The sequence below is a fragment of the Triticum dicoccoides genome, chromosome 6B, assembly GCF_002162155.2.
Source record: "Triticum dicoccoides isolate Atlit2015 ecotype Zavitan chromosome 6B, WEW_v2.0, whole genome shotgun sequence".
NCBI classification, from domain to species: domain Eukaryota; kingdom Viridiplantae; phylum Streptophyta; class Magnoliopsida; order Poales; family Poaceae; genus Triticum; species Triticum dicoccoides.
Genome location: NC_041391.1, coordinates 47705418 through 47711015, shown reverse-complemented (window position 1 = coordinate 47711015; position 5598 = coordinate 47705418).

The following is a 5598-nucleotide window of genomic DNA, read 5'->3' as shown; positions in this document are numbered from 1 at the left end:
TGATCTTTCCAGTATTGTCAAGCGAGCACACATATAACTCATAACTTATAATCTTTTTTTATTATACATGTAGTGCTAATTACAACCAGCATATATAGTTTCGTTGGCCTAATTAACAAGCCACAAGCTAGCAAATCAAAAGAATGGCTGGTCAAAACCGGACGAGCTTCAATATCTCACCCTTGTTAAGATCAATCAACTTAGCCACATCCACCATTCTCGCAATTGGTCGTGGAAGCTGTGGTGTTGGTGCCAACACCTCTACTCGGTGAGTCGCCACGGGTGACCCCATATGCTTATTTCACGGTAGAGTTTGTCGGACTCTCAACATCTAGCTGAGCCTGCAGCTTGTTGTGGCTCTTGCCTTGGAAGGGACCTTTTTACAGCCGAATGAATGGTGGCTCCGGCCTCCAACATGGTGACATTGGGTGGATGCGAGTATTGTAAATATTGATAAAGTTGATAAAAAATTACAATTTTGGTAATTGAAAGAATATACGCACTAAAATTTGGCAACGATTGAGTACATGCTCATGGATTGGAAAAGCCTCCCTTTCTCTCCTCGTGTCGCCCCTGCACACGTTTGAGAAGAGCCACACCACACGGCAGCGAAATCACCTCCCTCCTCACTTGCTACCAACAACATGAGCTGGTGGGGAAAGCCCGGTCGGCCAACGCGGCGTCGGGGATTCCTCTCCCTCCTGGTCAGAAGCTGGTGGCGCGGGACGTCAGATCTGGGTGGTGGCACGGCGCATGCAAGGGGAACGGCGGCGTGGCTGTTGGGGAACGTTGCAGAAAATTAAAATTTTTTCCTACGGTTTCACCAAGATCCATCTATGAGTTCATGTAAGCAACGAGTGATAGGAGTGCATCTACATACCCTTGTAGATCGTGAGCGGAAGTGTTCAAGAGAACGGGGATGATGGAGTCGTACTCGCCGTGATCCAAATCACCGATGACCAAGTGCTGAACGGACAGCACCTCCGCGTTCAACACACGTACGGAGCGGATGACGTCTCCTCCTTCTTGATCCAGCAAGGGGGAAGGATGGTTGTGGAAGAAGAGTCCAGCAGCAGCACGATGGCGTGGTGGTGGTGGAGAAGCAGTACTCCGGCAGGGCTTCGCCAAGCAACCGCGGGAGGAGGAAGAGGTGTAGCAGGGGGAGGGAGGCGCCAAGACTCAGGGGTCGGCTGCCCTCCCTCCCCCCTCCTTTATATAGGCCCCCCAGGGGGGTAGCCAGCCCTAGAGATGGGATCTCTAGGGGGGCGGCGGCCAAGGAGGGTGGAGTGCCCCCCAAGGCAAGTGGAGGTGCCCCCTCCCCTAGGGTTCCCAACCCTAGGCGCAGAGGGGGGCCCGGGGGGGGGGGCGCACCAGCCCACCAGGGGCTGGTCCCCTCCCCACTTCAGCCAACAGGCCCCTCCGGGATGGGTGGCCCCACCCGGTGGACCCCCGGGACCGTTCCGGTGGTCCCAGTACAATACCGGGTGACCCCGAAACTTTCCCGATGGCCGAAAAAGCACTTCCTATATATAAATCTTCACCTCTGGACTATTCCGGAACTCCTCATGCCGTCCGGGATCTCATCCGGGACTCCGAACAACATTTGGTAATCACATACAAGTCTTCCTAATAACCCTAGCGTCACCGATCCTTAAGTGTGTAGACCCTACGGGTTCGGGAATCATGCAGACATGACCGAGACAGCTCTCCGGCCAATAACCAACAGCGGGATCTGGATACCCATGTTGGCTCCCACATGTTCCACGATGAACCACGATGTCGAGGATTCGATCAACCCCGTATACAATTCCCTTTGTCAATCGGTATGTTACTTGCCCGAGACTCGATCGTCGGTATCCCAATACCTCGTTCAGTCTCGTTACCGACAAGTCACTTTAATCGTACCGTAGTGCATGATCCCGTGACCAAACACTTGGTCACTTTGAGCTCATTATGATGATGCATTACCGAGTGGGCCCAGAGATACCTCTCCGTCATATGGAGTGACAAATCCCAGTCTCGATCCGTGTCAACCCAACAGACACTTTCGGAGATACCTGTAGTGCCCCTTTATAGTCACCCAGTTACGTTGTGACGTTTGGTACACCCAAAGCACTCCTACGGCATCCGGGAGTTACACGATCTCATGGTCTAAGGAAAGGATACTTGACATTGGAAAAGCTCTAGCAAACGAACTACACGATCTTGTGCTATGCTTAGGATTGGGTCTTGTCCATCACATCATTCTCCTAATGATGTGATCCCGTTATCAACGACATCCAATGTCCATAGCCAGGAAACCATGACTATCTGTTGATCAACGAGCTAGTCAACTAGAGGCTTACTAGGGACATATTATGGTCTATGTATTCACACGTGTATTACGATTTCCGGATAATACAGTTATAGCATGAATAAGGACAATTATCATGAATAAGGAAATATAATAATAATCTTTTATTATTGCCTCTAGGGCATATTTCCAACAGTGGCATGGTGTGTTGGCGGTGGTGGCTGCTGGGTACGTCGTCCGCATAGAGGGCTGCATGGTGGGGTGGCTGGCATGCCCGTGCTGGTGACGACCACTTAGATCTGGGGCTGGCGCAGCGACCGGGTTCAGTGCACAGGTGGACTTGGCGGTTGTGTCTGGGCTGCTGGCCAACAGGCTGGCCTCGTCCCGCTGACATGCAGTGGCTGGGGGGTGGTTGCCGCGATTCTTGCACATGGGTGTGTGGAGTTGGGGAGTGGCTGGTAGGTGGAGGTCTTTGGTGGTGAACGACAGTTGCGGGGTGCTACAGACTATGCCGGTTGAGGGGAAGACCGACTCGGTGTGGCTGCTAGGTGATTCCTGCAAGCCAAACAGGGTAGTGTAGCACTTTTGCGGAAGTATCCCAATGAGTAATCGTCCCAACGAATAGCGGAGGAAAGTATTTATAGTGGCGCTTCTGTTACACACAAGGTGTCACTGCTGTTGTGTGAAGTAATTGTTTGAGCTTCTGCAGATATTGTTACTATCTTGAATGACAGACAAACCGATTGACAAGTATAAAAAGATGTTTGAAGTAACAACCATGAAAACTATTAAAGGTAAATAACATAAATAAGACTAAAAGTTGTGTTTACTACAATGAAGAGATTCGGCTCGGACTGATTTCAGTCCATAGTAAGAATGTATCAAGAGTGCTAGTGCGACGGTAATACCAGTTACCCTGTACTGCATTCATAGTGTTTGATATGTGTGTTCTGTAGGTGGATCACCCTCGGGTCATGAAACTCCTCCACGCGGGATTATAGTTCATTTTATGGTCCTACTTCACCGTTGCTACAGAGTGGTCGTTTCCACAATTAAGGTGCTTGGACCGGAACCAAGCATTAAGTTTAATTGATCACCGTTATCTCATATTATGTTTGATCCTCATAGATATCTCCACCTGTCATGTCAGAGGTGATAAATTTCCTAAACAATATATGTTACCTACGTAGTTCTTGAGATCAGGTTGCCTCAGCCCTTAAATTGAACACACGCATAGAGTTCACCACAACATAACAACGTACTAGATAGATTATACCACGACATATACAAATGACGACATATAGAATAGGCACGAATGAATCTTACCACTTACCTATGTTGGGTTCTACTGTAGGGTGCATCGACTTCAAATTAAAAAAATTCTACCTGCAGATCAACCAAGAACAAGCTACGGGAGATAGATCACATATCTTTACCATTGGATGCGCAGTGCCGTGCAGCGGAAGAAAAGTTGGGGCAGCGCGTCTGCGTGGTTCATCTCCTCCTCCGATCTCCCTCGAACAGCCGGTCGTCGGACCCCACGTACCGGTTCGCCAGAGCGGCACAAGTGCACCGCGCGTGCAGGAGGAGCACCGTGCGGCGTACTGCTAGGTCCAATCACACAGTCGGCGGCGAGTGGAGGTGGCTATTCGCAACACATGCGAAACCTAGTGACGGCGCCGAAGCGATCAATCGAATGAGTGTGCCGCACCCCCACTATATATAGGCATCCATCGCGGGCTCAACATTTGGGCCTTGGATCCTAAAGCCCAAAGTCTGTTCGGCCTAGATCCGAGTCCGAGTAGGATCACATCTGACTCGTGGAGTCAGATCGAGCCTCACAGGTTCCTTACCTTAAGCGTGCGGTCCCTTAGGTTCAAGTCAGCTTGGTCGTAGGTTGGATCACCTCCGACCTACTCAACTGGTAGCAGCCTCTAGCAAGGCGTACTGACCACCAAGTAGACAATGAAGCCAGTTGGCGAACCTGTACAACATGTCACACTTCTGTTCTTTTTGCCACACGATATATGTTGTCGGGATCAAGGCGAGTATGTCATCGTTGTGCTAGTTCGACCTCTTTCTCGTTCCCGTGATGCCGACCACAAACCGGATTATCATATAATCCTTGTCGTATGGCCATGCTTATCTTGGTCGGACCACACGAGGGACCCAGAGTATATCTCTCCTAATCGGAGGGGCAAATCCCATCTTCCTCGACCATGTGTTGAAGCATGGGTCTAGACAAGCTCGGAACATACCTTTGTAACTACACAGTCACGGAGTAGCGTTTGGTCAGCCCAAAGCAGGTCTGCCACCATCCTGAGTACATGTGCCATCTCATGTCTTAGGACATAGAACGTATGTTGTACTAGAGACTCACAGATGACATATCGCCTCGTCTCATAGGTGGGTCTGTCTGACTCGGACCTTATCTCGACTCGGACCCGACTACATCGTATCCGACCAGATACTTTCGAGTCCATATTATCTGGCTAGCATCCAATGCTCCACGGATAGTGAGACCGAGCCATCCACCGTGTCATATGCTAGTCTAGTCGGCAGCGCGTTCACACAACACTTTCAACTAGGGACCTTTTAGGATAGTCATCATACAATGTATAGTCCCGCAAACAAATCACGTACTTGCTGATACACATCACTGATAACGTCCAAGGACTATCTTTTTTTCATAAACACATGGGAAATACCATCATACATGATTGCCTCTAGGGCATATCTCCAACAACCTACATCTCCCACACCTATAGGGAATTACTCACACATCATAAGAGGGTAATCAATCACAACAGAGATAAAGCCTACGAAAACCATATCGATAATACCAGGAAGATCCACAATAAGATGAAATGGATAATTCATATCGTCTTGATCTCCAGATGAGATTGGAACGAGCCACAATTGTTCTCACAGATTGGAATTCCTCTTACCATAGTGAAGGGGGGTGTTTATGATGGAGATGAACGGACCAAAACTAAGATTATCTTCGATGGTTCTTCTGATCCCCTCTTCTCCTGTCCTGGATGGTGTGGCGGCGGCTAGGGTTCTCTTCTTCCCCTCGTCCCTTCAGGAAAGTGGCTTGTATATATGTGGTGGAGCTGACCGCTCATACGAGTGCTCGCGGTCGTAGGGAACGCAGTCTTTTGCTTTGCTATGCTTGTTGACTTGAGTCTCTTCGTAGAAGTTGCTCCATTTGGCTTGATTTATAGCAACCCCCTTGGTTTTCTTTCGTAATTGACATTTCTTGCCAAACATTGGGAAAATGGATTTTCTTCTATTTCAAGGGA